Source organism: Schistosoma haematobium, chromosome 2, assembly GCF_000699445.3.
Source record: "Schistosoma haematobium chromosome 2, whole genome shotgun sequence".
Lineage (NCBI taxonomy): Eukaryota > Metazoa > Platyhelminthes > Trematoda > Strigeidida > Schistosomatidae > Schistosoma > Schistosoma haematobium.
In genome coordinates, this window is record NC_067197.1 from 34654178 (window position 1) to 34674300 (window position 20123).

The 20123-nt window shown below is 31.8% G+C and overlaps 1 protein-coding gene across 1 annotated transcript in view; it reads left to right on the forward strand.

Annotated features, from left to right (window-relative positions):
- The first annotated feature begins 1138 nt into the window (after window positions 1-1138).
- MS3_00006795 (uncharacterized protein) overlaps window positions 1139-20123 on the forward strand; it is a 35779-nt gene continuing 16794 nt past the window's right edge. Inside the window, exons 1-2 of the mRNA XM_012938011.2 lie at window positions 1139-1769; window positions 12676-12735. The gene's annotated coding sequence lies outside the window, so the exon portion shown is untranslated. The remainder of the gene's footprint in view (window positions 1770-12675; window positions 12736-20123) is intronic.

Below are 20123 nucleotides of genomic sequence, written 5' to 3' on the forward strand. Positions count from 1 at the left end.
TGAAGTTTGTGCTGATGATGTTGTTGGAGAGAAAGATGAAAGCTCCACTACCAAACCATCCAGTTCAGAGAACAAAACTCCATCAAAATATTTGTCCTATTCCATATATGTCAAACGTTTCAATGTAGTTTGATTATATTCTACTTTTCTATACACATTGATCAACGGCTGAATATAACATTTGAATTTACAAAAAAAAATGAACTGACAACCACCAACTGTTTTAGTACTGTTACATTGTATTCTTGCTTAGAAACACAGTTTTAACACAGCTTATTTATATACTAATTTATCAAATTAAACAATACCAGTAAACCAATCATATTCAACATTTATACTGGCTCCAATTTGTCTGATACACATAGACAGACAGGTGCCTGTTGAATTTTGTGTTTTATTTTTTTGGGTTTTGTTTTTGTTTCCATTTAAGATTGTGTGTTTAGGATAGTTGTAAATACATATTGATATTGTATTGGTTGTTTATTTCATCCAATCAAATGTTTATGTTTTCAATAGACAGACTGGCGCCTAATACTTACTCATTTTTGTGTTTTAACGAATAAATCAACAGACGATAAGGCAATTAATATATCAGTAACAAATTTATAGTGATCACATCGATATTATTTCAAATGAGGGCAAATATGCAAAAGTTGAATTTCAACCATAACGATTTCGTTATTATAGTACTTACTTATCAAAAAACAAAAAAATATTTTCCTTGTCCTACCTCTAAAATAGTTCAATTTTAGATATTGACTAAGCACAGTTCTAAGAAAAGAAAATTTACTTATTTTCAATCCTTTTTTTCTTAAGCAACTTGTTTACTGATGATTATACTTTATTTTCTTACCGTAAAAGGGTGGTGGTAGGTTTAATGGTTATCGGCGCTAAATTAGCAACAGTAAACCAACCTGGTGATTGTCCAGACTAAACTGTATGTATAAAAATATACCATTAACCTGACTGTTTGTTTACGCCAATATATATATATATATATATATATATATATATATATTATATATTGCGTGTGTGTTTATTGGTATAATTTGATATAGAGGGACAGAATGACATAAATTGTTGAAGAAACTCTTTTGTATGTACAAGATGGGTGTGTGGGTGGTTAGGTAGTCGGATAGTCAGTGAGTAAGAGGGGGTAGATAAATTAATTTTCGACAATGGCTTTTGATACGCCAATATTATGACCTAAACTCGTCCCCTATTACAATTTCTATTACACTATAATTATTAGCTACTATTTAGTTACATTGATAAAGATCAACATGAGAGAACGTTTATAATTTGGAATTAAATAATAACTTAACAGCTACAAGAAAAGAGATCTTAAAACTTCAATAGAGTAAAATAGTTATCTCCTTGAGAAATTTAAAGGAAATATCATTTTTCATTGTATTTGATTAGAAAATAACAAACAAACAAACACTTTCCCTTTTCTAACTTTCAATATTCATAACTATTGTAATACCAGTATATAAATGAATACAATATACAATAACAATAAAATATCTAGAAAATAATTAACATTATAAATGAATATTTACACACCAGAAAAGTTTAGAAAAAGACAGAAGTAGAAATATCCTACTGTAACTATTAAAAACAAACTAATTTTCTCTCAGTTTTTGTTGTTGTATTATGAATTGTACATTTAAAATACAATTTATTCATCATCATTGAATAATAATAGTAATAATCAAAGTTTAAGAAACCAGACATTGGGTGAGAATTGTATCCACTTCTTCATTTCGGTAAGTAGATTATATTGAAATGATTTAGATTTATTACTTCGAATAAATTTATTATTTAGTAGTTGAAATCATGATTCAATTAAAGCTAGAACACCATGAAAAACCTGGAAGCACTGGACGGTCGCTTTTTCCTATCGTGGAACTTTTCAGCAGTGAGCACCCAGGACCTATCAGTCTCGCGCGCGAGCGCTTAACCACCAGACCACTGGGCCGGCACCTCGCGAGGCGGGATCGTGGATGCACACTATTGAGGAGTCCTACAATAGGATGAAACGGCCGTTCAGTGCTTCCAGGTTTTTCATGGTGGTCTAGCTTCAATTAACACATGATCTCAACTATTGAAATTACTAAAATCTCTACAAAAAACCCCTTCTGATACAAATTTATTATGCATTATTTAATGAGCATTAGATCAGTAATAATTTGAGATAGTAATTTGTAGAGACTACTACTACTACATTTGAAATTAGTTATTACAATAAACTGGTATTTATTTGAGAACTATTGTGAATTAAAGACATGATATTAGTGAACATTGATAGTTTCAAATCAAGTCCTTACAATGTTGATAAATTTCATAAATTAACTATCAATTTCGATAATACTTTCTTATATTTATTTTAGCGATTGTTGTAATTGGACAGTACATTTGGTACTTCATCAGGAAAACCATGTATCTGACAGGATAATAACGAATACGAATCTGAATACACTAATATTTAAATACGTTAATGTACAGTCGGATTAATAGTCAAATTTTGTATGAGTTGAAATGAATAGTAATTAGCATCAATTCATCAATAACCTAATATATGAACAGACATTGATTTATTTATTTAAACATATAAACATTGGTGCAAGGAGACAGTAAATAAATATGTACCACACTTCACCATTCTGTCTATGTGAAGTTTAGGATACTGCCAAGGCGCCCAAACGGAAGTAGGCTAATTTACCAAGTTAGATAATTACTCTTTCTTAAGATGTGATTATATGTTATAGATGATTGGAAAATGTCTGTTTCCTATGTTACTCTTATTCGAACTAGTTTAGTTCTTAAATATATCGACCCCCCCCCCGATGTAGTAACATTAGTGAAAAGTAGATATCTTTGACTCGTTTTATATATTCATCAGTTTTCATGGGGATCATTTTCTTGTTTCGAATACAGATTGAAACTCCACAATTGATGTTAAATCTGATAGAATCCTTTATAATGGGTGTGACTGATAATTCAGTATAGATTTTTAATGTTACTTCTTACCGGCTTAATCAAGTTGAACATTTGTTGCATTAGTTGATGACATGAACAGTTTTGGAGGTTAAATTAGGAGATAACATCAGGTTATCCAACTATTGATGTGAATTATAAAATATAAACTTCTTTAATTGTGATCTTTGATTGATGAACATCTATCAAAATAAATCTCATATATAAACGGATTCATTTTTTTATTTTTTAAATTCTAGATTTTAAACATGTGTTGTGCTCTTCGCTTCAGATTCTGGTTATTCTTACTGAACTCTTTCCCTGTCTATGATTAACACTAACATTTTAAGTATTTGACTATCGATTTTTTTTAACCACCTACAAGTGTACTAATATAAGATATAGCAACGTAAATTAATGTACGTCTATCCCTAGTTGTGTGATGTTATAAACTGACTTACTCTTTATATTGATTACACTCTAATCTCAACTGACAGTGAGTTATAACATTGACACAAAAATTTTATCTTTAAATTATCCATTATAAATGAGATAATATTTTCCCCAATTGAATCCTTGGTTACTAGTAAATAATCTTGATTGAAACATGTTAAATCTCTTTGATTTTCCAATTTTAAGTTGGATACACACTGTTGAGCAGTTGTATACAAAGATGATGCAACTATATAACAATACATGCTAAATAGTTTTGAATTATTCATCAGCTGATCCAATTGTTTGAAAAATCATTTTTCACAAAATTCTTAATTAAATATATATTTTATTAGTAAATTAAGTTTTGAAAATTAAGATGATGAACTGATCAACGTTAGACCATCATTAAAAAACCTGGAAGCACTGGACGGTAGTCTCGTCTTATTGTGGGACTCCTCATGATCTCAATCAAAAAACTTAATCTCAACCAAAAAACTTAATCTCAACAACCCCCAATACTGTTAATTACAATGTGCCCACTAATGACTAACTTCGTCAGGGAATTCTCAGAGTTCTAGTGAGAAGCCGTGACCAATGGAGCTAATCCGTGTCAGGTAGAGACAGGTAGGTACCTCATTAAAATGGAAGATAGTCGCGGAATTTCGTGGATTGAATGAGGTTAGACATTAAAACCATTGGATTCTGGCCGGATCAGTGGTCCAGTAAGTTAAGCGTTCGAGCGCGAGACTGAAGACCCTGGGTTCGAATCCAGCGAGCGGGATCGTAGATGTGCACCGCTGAGGAGCCCCACGATAGGAAGAAACGGCCGCCCAGTGCTTCTAGGTTTTCAATGGTGGTCTAACATCAATCAGTACATGATCTCAATCAATAAATCATCATGTCAACCAAGAATATATTGACTAATCTAAATAAAACCACACAGAGAATAAAAATTTAATTTAAATAAATAAAATAAGTTAATTTATTGGTGCCGGAAGTCAAAATAAAATAACACAAAAAAGAACGTACTCTAAAATAAGTACCACTTTTTTCGCTTGTTTTTCTTCATATTCTAATAGAGTATATCAGGTGTGAAATATTATGTAATTGAAATAATTGAAATTATTATTATAGCTTAGTTTGGTTGTTTTTTTAATTAGTAATACCACTTATAAATTTCTATTATGGAATGAGTTAATGTATTATGAATATTTCCGCCTAAACTATGATGTAGGTAAGATATCCAGTCAATCAATCAGTCAGTCAGCTACAACATACGGCTAGGCACATGTATGTATCGGTTCAAGTTGCCATACCTCATTAGCACAAAAACATAAACACCGAATTGATAGAAGTAGTTAATTCAATGGTGGTAATATAAAAAAGAAAGATTGTACATAAAGATGTAATACGGGAATAAAGAATTAGAAAGATATAAAGCAATTTTAATCTGATAGTTTAAGGGAAGACAGACAGTATATACACCGACGCCATCGTGATCGATTCTGAGTCACGTCACAAACAGTCTCCAACCATTGGTTATGATAAACACACGGACCCGAACTATGTAGTCTGCATCTATCAGCATGACTCAGATTAGAAGTCAGTGACCTGAAGGACCGATGCTACGTTTTGGTTTGGCCACCCCTAACTTTCTTTCAACCGTCTCCAACACTAGTCGTAGTAATCGGTGTTCAGGCATACGTAATACGTCGCTCACCCATCTTAGTAGTTGAAGATTACACAACCTCATCAACTGATTAACCATCACTCCCTAATATCCTGCGTCTAACCTCACTATTACTTACACGGTGATCCTAGTGGATGCGAGCAATATTTCTAAGACACCTGTGATCAAATACTAGTAACTTACGAATATCTTCTACTCTTAATGGCCACGTTTCACAGCCGTAAAATAGAGCAGAATGAACTGCCGTGCAGTATACTCGTCCTCTTATTGACAGACAGATATCTTGCCTTCGCTATAGATCATGTAAGTTGGCAAAAGCCAAACGAGCTTTCTAAATCCGTAGGTAAGATATCCATTTGTTAACTAATGAATAAGTATACTTTACAACAGTTCGTAATGTTTTATAGCTTTGAATAATAGTCTATAAAATTAGAGGATATTTATTGATAATTAATATTTGTCTCTAGATGCCTTTGAAGTATTTCTCATTTTTGTTAGTACTACAACCGTTTGTCTTCCTTTATATATTGAGTTTCAAAATTATCTTATGTTTTTCTGTACCATAAATTCATTCTTTCTTCCTAAAGCTTATTGTTTATGCTGTTACTATTTCTACTTCTCTGGTATTATTCAGCATAATTTCATCTCGTTTTGCTAATGTGGTGTGGTACCTTGAAACAATGCACAAATGTGCTTTATATCACCTTATTTATATCAGTTATAGTCATCTTGAAACCTTAGAGAAATGTGTTTCAACCTAAGCCATTCTTGTCATTTGAATCAGAATAGACAGATGTAGTACTGCCAATTATAATGAAATAAATTAAACAACATAAAAAACATATTGTATTGGAAATGAAGGACCGATTCAAAACCATATTACAAAAATATATTTAAATATCAGTTTGCATCCATTAAAAAAAGGGATTTATGTGTGTTTTAAGACAGTGGTCTTGAGTGCTATTAGAGGTATGAGGGCGGTTATCACTTCCCGGTTGCCCACACCGTGGAAGGGTTCTTCTGGAGGTGCCTGAAAAGGAAATTGGATTAAAAGTGGTCTTAGTGACCTGAGAGCGTGACCGCAGTGCCCAAGGGACAACTGCTTATGGTCGGTCACACACGACCTTCTAATGGGTAATTTTTGTGTTAGCTCCGTACTTGTTGAGACCTTACCACCGGAGACGGACATCCGTGGGATAAGGCAAAGTTTGCATTTTTAAGGTCGACCTTTTCTAACCCCACCCCTCCTTGTGGGAAGGCAGCATCGCTGTCATGCTGGTTGTCTGAAGGAAACACCTTACTGCTGTCACACCTCTGTACAGTCAGCAGTACGACTTCGCCTTTGAACCTTAGGTTTGTTGCTTTTAGTCTTACCGCTCTTCAACCGACCTGTCTGACATGGTAGGACCCTGAGGAACGGTTGTTCCGGCCAGTATAGCTCGGTTGCTTCATCACGATAGGCGATTAACTTAATTATTTAACTACACTGTTTAAAAGAAAATATTTATCTTGATTGTATGAAACATAAAAAGCATCAATACCAATCAAGAATTCTAAATAGAAGTTGTGGATATGGTTTATCCTTCAGACGGAATATTGTACTGACGATATTGTCTAGAAAGATAATGAAAGCTTCAGAATTAAACCACCCAACTTACAGAATACGATTCCTTTAAGATTCTAAGTGGATAGTTCTTTGAATAATAATAATAATAATGAGAGAAGAACAAGAAATGTAGACAAAATTGTGCAAATGTTGCGTTGAAAGAAAATACATTCCACTTTTTTTAATAATGCTACTATTTTTAGATTATAAATGCTTAGATCCTCCCCTATGTAAAGTAGTTTAAAGAACAAATCTTTAGTCATGTTTGATTATATGTTGTAAATTCTATTAAAAGCAGAGTCTGTGGCTGAATATTCTAAACATACGACATATTGTAAAACATATTTGATCAAGGCTTTCATTTATTAGATTGTCCTGGTAGATGTTCATTAGTATGATGAAAGAAATTTGTTAAAAGGACTAAAATGGTGATTACACAAGAGCAAATGATAGGATTTATGTACGTTTAATTAGTAATTCGTGATAGCTTATTCTTAAGCATAGAAATCTTTATCGTAGGTTCTAGAAGTATTTGCTGTATGTAATCTCTTTCAAATATACCTGGATACATAGATTTTTAGGTAGAACACTGGTGTTATCTCCCACATGAACTCAAGGTTCATAAACAAATTAAATAACTATAAATTATGGTACGAAAAATTATTGAGACATAACATTTACAAGTTATTGATAGTTGTAGTTACATTTTGCTCATAATGATCTAAAAAGTCAAGAACCATTTCGTTTGTCCACCTCAATAATTTTGTCAGTTAACAAGTGGTCACTGTATTCGTAAGGTGACTTAATCCTGGAGATTAAATTTTTTTAAAAAAGATCAGTAATATAGCAGTGTCCTTATGCAAATCATATTTGTTTATGTCGAAATTTCAGTACACAAAGAAAAGTGGATATCTATAGATGATATTTGCTCAAAGTTAATTAAAGATCTTATAAACATGAAATGATTGGTAAGGTATATTATGGTTAATGTAAGAAATGCCTCTATAATCACTCCTATATTTAACAACAAGATGAAATTTATTTCTAAAACTGAAATGTTAAATGATCATTGTTCTTTCGTTTCCATACTAATTGTTTGTTCTCATTTTCTTTTCTTTGAACTTCATAACCTTTTGCCGCTAGGCATCCCGCTTTTTGATTGGTGTTATATACTATTTATATCTGTCGATATTAGTAGCATATACCATAGCATATTACGATAAGATGTATGAATGAACTACCTAATAAATCAAATCAGATGAAATTTACTAGAAATTCTTATTCCTGATTACTGAACGTTTATTCCATATTGATTTATGTTTAGAAATATTGACTAGTAGATTATTATTTCATCGAATAATTCGTTTAAAACATTTCTTTTTATCTTATTACACTTTCACTTGTTCTAACTCTCACCTTAAAGAATCCCTCAAAGAACTCGATTCTTCATCGTTAAGTGTACTTTATATAATGGAGACTAGATGCTGTTTTATTGAAAATGAATTTCAAGTTCTTACTGGTTAGACACAGGTTAGACACAAGGTATTAGGGAATGATGGTAAATCAGTTGATGAGGTTGTGAATCTTCATCGACTGAGATGGTTGGGCCACATGTTGCATATGTCTGAACACCGACTACCTCGACACGCAATGGAGATGGTTGGAAGTTAGGGGTGGCCAAACCAAAACGTGGCACCAGTGCTTGAAGTCACTAACTTCTAGTCTGAGCCATGTTGGTAGATGCAGACTACTTGGTTGGGGTCCGCGTGACTGTCGTAACCAATGGTTGGAGACTGTCTGTGACATGACTCAGAATCGATCACAATGGCGTAGGTGTATACACTCTCTATCTTCCCTTAAATTAAGAGATTAAAATTGCTTCATATCTTTCTTTCTATGAACTAATTCTCTCTCCGTGTACTATATCCTTATTGCAATCTTTCTTTTATATATTACCACCTCTGAATTAACTACTTTTATGAATCCGGTGTCCATCTTGTTGTGTTAATGAGGTATGGCAACTTGGACCGATGAATATATGTGCCTGGTCCTACGTTGTAGCTGACTGACTGACTGACTGATTTACTTAGTCCCTAATAGTTTTCTGCTGCACACAAATAAGGAAGTTTTGAATAAATAAAAGGCCTATTTTCACTAACAGTCATAACTAGCTCCATACATTCAATTATATCCACTTAAATCAGAGAATAGAGCTTTCATCAAATTACAGTAAAGTGAAAACATTTTATTATGAACCTGCTCAGAGTACAAATAATCTTAGTCAATGAAGTGAAGGAGAACACAAGTAAGGACAATCCAACTTCGTGGATTGGTTGACGTTAGATATTAACACCACTAAAAGCTGGCCGGATCAGTGGTCCAGTAAGTTAAGCGTTCGAGCGCGAGACTGAAGACCCTGGGTTCGAATCCCGCAAGGGGGATCGTAGATGTGCATTGCTGAAGAGACCCACAATAGGACGAAACGGCCGCCCAGTGCTTCTAGGTTTTCAATGGTGGTCTAACATCAATCAGTACATGATCTCACTCAAAAACTTAACAATCTTCACAACCCCTAAACTGAAAATCGAATGTATTTGAATAGAAAATTACAGAACATCTTAGTAAAATCTGAGAATCATACAGTAAGTACTTCATTTGTAAAATGTCCATCAACCATCTTAGACTTCATTGTCCCTTCATTTCCACAACAATCATTCTTTGTTCTCGTTCTGTTTCTTCAATCTTCTTAACCTTCTACTGCCAGGTATTTCACTTTCGATTGATGATACATACTATTTATATCTATCGATATCAATATCACTGTTATTTATTGTAGATTAACATTTAAAAGTTGGAATATATACTTTACAATCAGCATTTTCATGATCATTTCCTATATTTAAAGATGGTATCTTAGAAAAGGTAAACAGTAGCTACCGTAGAAACGTTTTCTTAATTAATATATTTCCGAGAACCCCAGTATAATTTATTTTAATTTCTTATTTAACCTGACTATTTATTAGATAATTTATATAAAATTTATCTAGTTGTTTATCAGTATGTATTCATTGTTCCATGTGAAACAGTATCCAGGAGTTTCGGATCGTATATTAAGTGAAATAACATTCAGCTATTGACTAAAATTTCAATGGTTCATATATTCGACCTCGATCAGTTTATGATTGATCAGTTTTTGATAGTGTTAACTCTCAGACATCTTCAATTCATTTTATTCCTGTGACTTTCTTCTTTTTTTCTCGGTTATTCAATGCATAGATTTTAATTTATTCAGTGAATATTGTAATTTTTTGTCATAAGAGCTAGTTAACAGAATTATTTAGTTGAAACAAATCTAAGACACGGATATGTTTTGTAACACTTGAACAGTTATGTAATAGGTAACTTAGATACTTGAACAAGACATCAAAAATTATTCATGATAACATTTTAATTTAAGTCTTTCATTTCAGTTAATCTTTAACAAGTGATCTTTAGCGGTAAATTCATTTGATTGTTATTTCTTATATTCATGATTATAACAACAGTACCTAAGGCTTTCTTTCTTAAACATGAATCTAAAGAATATTCCTAACTATAGGTGTAACGACCGAAATGCCAATATTCGGTTTGAACGCAGAACTAAAGAACCAAAATTTATTTGATTAGATCAGACTACGTTCTTCCGTATAATGTACGAAGCGTTTTTGAGTTACTCATATTAAATTATATCAAAACACAAACTCTATGCTTAATTTAAACGGTTCTAATTTAAGAAATAGAACAAATTATATCAAAAATACAAAATACCTCAAACGGTACAACCTGTGCTATATAGTCAAGGGTTTCTCTAAACAACAAACGAAACAGTTAATACAAAAGAGTTCAATACCTGGGAATCAATAAAAATATTCCCAACAAGATGGGATCATATATCTATCTGCAGGGATTCCAGCAATCTTTCCAAACAGACAGTCAAAGGTTAACAGTCACACACTGAACCACGATGTGCATTTGAGCTTAGTCAAACACGACCTTATTATCAATAGTTCAGCAACATACAACCAAAAAAATTAGATAACAAAAGGTAAGCTTTATATATATATATATATATATATATATATATATATATATATATATATATATATATATATATATATATATATATACAGAGAGAGAAGTTTGAAAGTTGAATCCACTTCTCATAATGTAGCTAGAAATAAAAAGAATTATCTGTCTAATTTCATTTAAAAGATATATTCGTAGGGATCGAATGTCTATGTCTCGGAAACTTTGATAAAAGTAGATTTTGTTCTTGTCAAGATTCATAAAACAAGTTTTGTTTATACACCTGAGCCAAACAAAGTACAGATGCTTTCCACAAGGATTAGATTGTGTAAATTAGTAGCTTACTAAATAATAAATGATTAACTAATTGATGTCTAAACACTAGTGCTAATCAAGCAACTCTCATAATTATGGCTGCTAGAGTCATCAAATACGAAATGTAAGTCTAGTGTATTTTTATGTTTGCGTATTCAAAGGGATATATTGGTTTGTCTAGGCATCAAAAGTTAATGGATAAGACTATCGATTACACTTGTCATCTAGGAGCTATTCATATCATAATATGACTGGCCATTATTCAGTCAGTGCAGTCATTTAAGCCAATATTTCAGTAATTAAAAAAAGGTTGTAGGCATTATTAAACCAAAAATCTTTAAGGTACATCCTATTAGTCTAGTTTCAAACAGAATTCAACAATTACTTTCATGTCTTCTATTGTCAGATGCTTATATTTGCATGACTTTGAATTGTTAAAACAGTATCTGAGCAAATTCAGAAGTATATTTCTAACATGAACAAATGCAAAATGCAGTACAATGACAAAGAAAATGTCTTACATTTATTTATAATTAAAGTTGGTCAAAGTTGGAAATTCGATTTTATTAAAGTTAGATCTGAGCTCATGGTATCATTGGTGAATACTGACCAAAAACTGATTGTTGAAAATGAAATATATTCATATCTATACATAAGCAATGATCCTACTATACTATAAACCTAGCAAACTATAAAATGTAAAGTATATAATTCCAACTTTTTGTCTAAATGGCTGCCGTGAAATCTAAGCATCCTAGACTCGGTCTTATGTAAGGTTGTGAATATATATACTGTTAATAAACCATGAAAATTCAAAAGTTGTTTTGCTCTCCGAAATTTTTGACTGATCCCTTGCCAAATGTCACGATGGCTGATGTTGTCATACCATATTAGTACAATGAGATGAAATTGTCAAGATGTATTTCAAAAGTAATCGGAGTAAGGTATTAACAATGACTATGAAAAAGACCAACCATTAACAATAGGATTCTAACGGATATATTAGAAGGGTATACATGAAAGAATTTGAGATGGAGGGGAAGATTGTGAATGAAGGTATCTGTGACAATGTGAACGATTCTGAGCCATATCACACTATCTCCAATCACTGAATGTGTTTACCAGATAGTCTGTATCTACTTACATGGTTATAAAAACAATTGATGACCTCATGAATTGATGTCATTTCTTGGTTTGGCTGTCTTTAGCTTTCTTCCAACCCACTTTTACATCAACAAACATTGAACTTAGATATAAATGGTGATTACATATACGCGACAAACATCTTAATCCCCTTAACCGATGGTGATTATCACTTTTGCCTAGTGCATCATGTCCAACGTCAACATTCCTTAATAGGTTATTCTATCGGAAGCGATCAGAGCATTGAATTCACTCTCAATCAAAACCTATAGCCTACCAAAGTCTTTAACTTTTGAAAATCATATTTTATTAACACAAAATAATACAGAATAGGGTGTTGTACAAATTACAACACTAGTTTATAGACAGAAATTTCACCTACGCTATAAATTAATCAAGAGTAAATGAATGTTCTTATTTATTTTTCATTTGAACTTTATAGCCTCTACAAATCTCTACATTGATAACAGACGATGAAAATTGTTGATTTGGTGACAGTTGCGTAAGTTCTCAATATCATTTTTAGTTTTTTTTAAAAATGTAAATGAACTAATACACGAGCTAATAAGTACACATATATGACGTAATAACGCCAATATTTCAACAAAATTGACCATAACTTTCATATTTATATTATTAAAAAAATTACCAAAAATATTTGTATACTCAGACTAAAATAAGTGAGCAATAATAATAATCGATAATCGATAATGAAGTGGTTGACTGACCCACATAGAGTAATATTTATTAATGATTACTTTGATGTTGTTACTAACAACAGCAAGTGACAATAATGACATTTCTTTACTTTCATTGGAATGTAATGTGTAATTGATAATACCATTAGCAATGAATCTAGGCTTACTTTGTGTATTATTATAATGAACTAAGTTGTTTATTGTTGATAAATAAGATCTGAATTGTTTTAAATTCCACCGGTTCTTTTCAAATGATATTGAGGATAAGAAATTAACAGAATATTTTCGACTGAATATTGATTTGATTACGAAACGGTATTTGATGTGAGTGTGTGTGTGGGTGTGTTTGTATGCTTAGATGTGTGTATGTATGTCTACTAAACTGATAGTATTTTCTTGTCATGCTCATGTAATTGAACATGTGCATACTATATGATCGGAGATATCTATTGCAAATAACTGTTCACTTATCGATTAGTTGATAGACATCAGTTGAGTATTTTATTATTCCAATTATAATGAATTGTAGAACTAAATTAATTTATTAAGTTACCAAGTTAATAGGTCATCATTAATGGATTTGGAAACTAAAAGTCATTGACAGACATCAGGCTCCTGGATATCAGAGAGATACCTTAAATAGCGTTCAATGAATATTTTGGTAATTAGTCTTCGAAAAATTCCACTGATTTTAATATGTAAAAAGATTTTTCTCACGATGTCAACAGATTCAAGAGTTCAATATGATTTCATATTCATTTTGCCCTCAGTAATTAAGTTTGAGTTTCAAGGAATACTGATACAGTCCATCCAGTGGTAAATATTGTAGATAGTATTGATAATCTCTATATATTATATGCCAGTAATGCTCATTAAAACACAAAATCATGAAGCGTTTCATATTTTCTACAGTTAAGCTTCCGCGCTTGGAGAACCTAAACATAACCAAAGCTCATTAATATATCAAAAATGATTTCTGGATAAGTTTTTTGTTTGATATTGTAGGTACTCAACAGCACACATAGGACGAGATTCAAGGTATAAGGTCCTTCTGGGTAGCAAAGTACCAATGAACCAACGCTTATGTAAAGGTCTAAATCTCTGATTTCAGTTATTGTCTTACTCCTAAATATAAGGTTCCACCATATTAAAAAATACATTTTCAATCGAATCACCACTGAACACACAGTTATATTATTTTATTGGATGGTTCGTGGAGATAAGTGAACATCAACCCTGGGATGCAGGTACATCCAGCTAACGAGTCCAAAATAGGACGAAACGCGCGTCCCGTATTACACTGCTATCTACCATCCATCTTTGTCTATAGTTCTGTTTAAAATTCAGAATAAAAAAATTCCAACTCAGTGGCCTAAAAGTATCATTTCCTATGTGAAATTAAAGGTTCCTAAGTTCTATGTTATTGAGGGTCATGAAAAGATTCCAAGCAGAACTTAATGGTAGCCTAGAGCTTTCTGATTTTAAATGATTCATTAAGTAGGATCATTTCATAGCGAAAATTACCTTCGAATCAACATTAAAATATCAGCCACCAACCTCAAGATGTTTGGAAATTCCCTAATATAGAAACTTAAGCAAATACTATGAAACTGAATGTTAGAAGAAATTTGACCGATCATAATTGAAATCTTTAAACTTGACAAATACTCTTCAACAAGCCTATCATCAATATTCGATAACATTTCTCAAATAACCGTTAGTTATAAACAAATTTTAGTCAAGACTTCTGTTCTAAGTAAATAGACATAAATAGTGATAATATATAACATATTCCAATCATATTTTACTATGAACGATATTGATTGTATACTGATTGATGCCGTCTGAATTTCAAATTATAAAGGTGCTACTTTAGAGACGAAATACAATAGTTAGGTAATTAAAAACTCAACAGTTTTCAGGTTACTAATAAATGTCGATCAGTTAGTCACATAAAAGTACTCTGTGCCTCTAGATGCTAAAATATTTTTACCACAGATAATTCCACTTATTATAATTAATTCGTATATATAATAGTTGAATTCATGAGTCGATTAAAGCTAGACCACCTTGAAAAACCTGACATCACTGAACGGTCATTTCGGCTTAGTAGATGCAAATTGCTGAGGAATCCCATTTTAAGACGAAACGGCCGTCCAGTGCTGCCAGGTTTCCCATAGTGGTCTAGCTTTTATCGACTCATCAATTCAACTATTAAATTACTACAATCTCCATAAAACCCCCTTTCTGATAATAATTCGTATATCTTGAATATAATTACATTTTAAGTATTGACTTCAGTTTGAAAACCATTAAAAACTAAGGATCAATAGACAAATCTTTTGTCGTCAACACTGAATCAGCCACGAATAGAAGTTTGGATTTTCTAGTATCGTGGTGAGTACAATAATTGTAGAATACTAAGTTATCCCTTATTTTTAAACCTATTTTAATTACATATTTGTAAAGACTCAAAAAAGCACGAATATTCCATATAAATTAGTGAATATTATACAACAAAACTAATAACTGGAGCATTACGCCCATCACCATTTTTTTGTCCAACTGTTAAATAAACACTTTACTGTATCAGTTTTATGCAAGGGGCTATTTTAAAACAGAAAATGGGAATGTGCTAAAGTAAAACAGCCTTTCTTTTAACTTTAAGAGTTAGCTCATCAATCACTTAATGTCCGAAAACGCATATATGGGCACCTGTAAATAAAACAAGTTACTGTTAAGTCGTTTGTTGTTGTTGTTGTTGACAGAATGACCTTTTCTTTTGAAATCTTTGATCTTACCTATGTTTGACTATTCAGCTCCAGCAATGCGATCTACTATCAATGTTTACATAAAATGTTTCTATTCAAAGAAAACTCACCATATTTAAGACAAAAATTACAAACTTCACACAATAAACAAAAAGGTTTGGTGGAATAAAAAGTTGTAATCTAAAATTCTCTTGTCTCATATTTTACTGAATGATTTTAGCTTTTTGTCACCAATTCAACTGTTATACGAGATACCATGTTCGTTATTTTTTTTAGATACTTTCGTTACTTACGTCTCTGATCATCTGATTAATAAAAGAAAGACTAAAGTTTATCATTCCACTTTCTACGTGTATATATGTGTTTTGATCAAAACAAAAAGTGTATTTTTTATTTGGTTTAACCTTATCATGATTATCTTATTTGCATTTCTTTAACTAACCATCAATAGCCGTCTGGTATATAAATAAAACACAAATTCATACATAAATAAATTGAAAGACGAGAATAGGTAAGACATATCATGTGATTATTCTCATCAATATCATTCATTCACTAGGGGATAACGCTTTGTTGTCTTCTTGATATTATCTGTTATTTTAGTCGACTGAAACATTGAAATGACAGTGTTTCCCACTGTCTACAGATATTCTTCAGAGAAAACTCACTAAAATAGGGAGGTACTGCAGATTTCCTCTATTATAACATTCTGTATTGAGAACTTGAATAAAAAGTTATACAATGGATGTAATGAACAACTTACAAAATTAGTCGATGACTTATAATTGTGCGAATCAATCCGAGTTAAACTGTATCATATTCACTTAGATATAAATCTCATGTTTCAATGAAAGTTACACATAAAACTAATATAAGGATCAAAACCTAAAATTTATTTTATAAGTTAGTTGGTTTATATCTAACTTATCAGGAAAAGAACTGCATTTAGTGAATAAGTATAATGCATGTGTATGTGTGATTAGTTATATGGATTGATATGGAGCTATGATTGAGCAATGATTTATTGAATAAACGGAGTAAACATTTGCAAGTCCTCGAATAAATAAAAATCGGAGCATAACAAGCAAATGCCCAACGATATCTTATATCTTTCCAATAAAATAAATATTTATTAGCATAGAAGAATTTGTGGAGATTGTAAAATTGTCATAGCCTGAATGATAAAGCGATATTAATCATTATAAAACTGAGAGAGCTAGATGACCTTCGAATACCAGCTTAGTGGTCTAGAAGCAAAGTGCTCGCGCCCGAAACCTAAGGTCCTGAGTTTGATGGTCAGATGTGGGGTCGTGGGTGCACATTGCCGAAGAGTTTCACACTGGGACAAAATAGGCATCCAGTGTTTTCAGATTTTCAATATTAGTGTAAATAAGATCATTTCACAATTTGGACTATAAAGATAGAAATTATCTGTTTCATCAAATAAGTGTAAACAAAAGTCATTTGAAAACATTTTTAGAGAATTATTGATTTCACTGACCAACTATTAATCAATGAAGTTCAAACTTGACTATCCACCGTATCATTTTCTTTATGAAACTTACTTGAGCTTTCATGGAATATCATCATATTTTCTTTTGAGATTTCTAAATTTAGATGTATACCCTTGCAATTTTTTTTCTATTGCAATATCTATAGACAATGAGAACAGTGATATAGTTAAACCCGGATTGTTCTTCATTTGTTGTATGAATTTCAAAGAAATAAAGAGTCTTGACTGTGCTTTACTTTTTCAAATTTTCGATACTGAATATAATGAATATCTAGAACTTTTGTAGTGTGATTATTCAGTATGGTTTTTATGACGTTCTACCTATCAAATTGATATTTTTTATCTAATATCGTACGTCATAAATTTCTCAACAGTGAATCCTACTTAGTCAAAACTAAACAGAAACACTTAGGTCATTATGATTTCATCACTTTACCATAAAATACTAATATGTTAAGATAGAAAGTAATCGACTACTACTAAAACAATGTTTTTCGAGTAGGTATAACATTTAAGTACGAAGATAGATAGAGCGGTATGATACTAAGATAAACTAGTTGTAAGTATTTAAAACTTTAATCTAAGATTATAACACTTTGGTTAGAGTTTTTTAGCGAATTATTTTTTTGCGGCATGAGGTCGCAAACCCCATGCCCAACCCTCCTCCTTTATTCAGGCTTGAAACCGGCAGTAGCCCCAGAGGGGCTCCGGATGGAGTTGAGTCCTCAAGGCCAAAAAGAGAAGAAGACCAAAGAACACATTACACCGAGAAATGGAGGTGAACATGAAAAGAATGAACAAAAATTCGATAGAACTGGAAAGGAAGGCCCAGGACAGAGTGGGTTAGAGAATGCTGGTCTGACTTTAAATCATTAGATATACCCGTCTAAATGATGGATAATCGTATTTTTCATAAACTCCATATATCTATGACCTGTTCTCCAAAAAGTACATATGTAGAAACATTTGTTGATTGAGTATATTGTCGTTACCATACTCTTTGTAAAGTTAATATTATGAAGAAGTGATGTTTATCACTGTGTCATAAGATTTTTATATAGATAGATGTATTATACTATGATATGAAAGTTAACCAAAACAACTTGACACTGTATTTTATTTTAATTATTGACATATTACAAATATCACTATTTATATATGTAAACAATCTTACATACGTTTATAAACAAGTACCCTGATCACCTGTTTCTTTTTCTTTTCAAGAATAGATGAACACTGATTTATTGATTGAACGCCAGAATGTCTAGTCTTACACTTCAGTATAAAATTGACTAGTTAATCAGTGTTGATTAATTTACTACCAATAATAAAATGGATAGACAAATGAAATACTGTATAAAATATTTGTAAATTAACCAATAATAAATAAGAAACAATTATGTGTGTAGTGACAAGGTAAACACCTAGTTATAGAAAGTCATGTTGATCATAAGATGAACAGAACAGATGAAAATAGAAAGAAAAACGAAAAAAAGCGTTGAAGGGGAAAAGTTTCAGCATTGTCTGTATTGTTACTTGTAAATTTATCAGATACCATGTATATATGAATATCTTAGGGATTTCTTTCTGTGTAATGAAACACATGTGTTAGCTTTGTTCTTTACTAACCTCGAAACTACTACTACTACTACTACTACTACTACTACTACTACCATTCCTTTGTATTCGTCTTGATAATTTTATTTATAAGTATAAGGTTATGGAGATTGTTGAGTTTGATTGAAATAATGATTCGATCAATATTGGACCACCATGGAAAACCTGGAAGCACTGGAAGGTCGTTTCGTCCTAGTATGGGACTCCTCACCAGTGCGCATCCACGATCCCGCACTCCGCGAGATTCAAACCCTGGACCTATCAGTCTCGTGCCAGGCGCTTAACCAACTAGACAACTGAGCCGGCATCCATCGATGTTAGTGTCTATCTTCAACCAATCCACGAAGTTGCGCCACCGTACACCATTGTATTTATAAAACACTATTATTTGATTATCTAGTCATTTCTATACATGGGATGTATGGAAAACTACTTTATAATTAATTGATATTATACTTTCGATCATTACTTAGATTAATTAAAAGAAGCGTTTATTCATATATTAAAGTAAAAGTCTATATAATTTGAACATTCTTACTCATTTAAGAAATCGAATTTCAGATTACTTACATTCAGTGACGAAATTCTATTTCGCCTGATTTAGTGGTTTTGACTCTAGTAGTCATAGGTTAGGGTTAGTCTCAATAATCATTTAACACGATTCGAACAGTTTGATATTTTGGGTTATTAAAGAGAACTTGATAGGATACTAAGATATGATAAACAAACTACAATAAACAAGTTCACTGTTCAATGTGTCATTCCATAAGCATAAGTTGGTGGGATTGATTAGTTGACTAATCAACTGGTTCACTTTAACACAACTTGTTATTAGTAATTTAAGATAATCTAGTTATTTTGGATTACGACCTAACAAATATAGGGATTGAAAACGAAGAAGTTCTGTTTTATATCACTTTCAGAGAATGTTGCCTAACATGACGGCAAATTTTTAAAGTCATATAAATGGTTTGTGTACATAATCATACATGTGCAGAATCAACCGTTTTCTGATGATGAAGCTTTTCAGTTTGACCATTTCATTGTGGTGGTCTAAGATTATCACTGGGTTGCAACGAAGACACAATATCACCAAAATGACATTGTGATAGATAGAAAATAAAAGTTCTGGTAAAGAGAAAAACATTCCTTAAATAATGATTCATTTTCTGGCCGATAATCTCTTTAAAATTTTATCAATGATCAAAGCTCATGAATAACCTAGCAACTCACCTTAGCATTGCATTTTAATGTATGACAGTTATGAACAGAGTATATTTAACAGATTTGA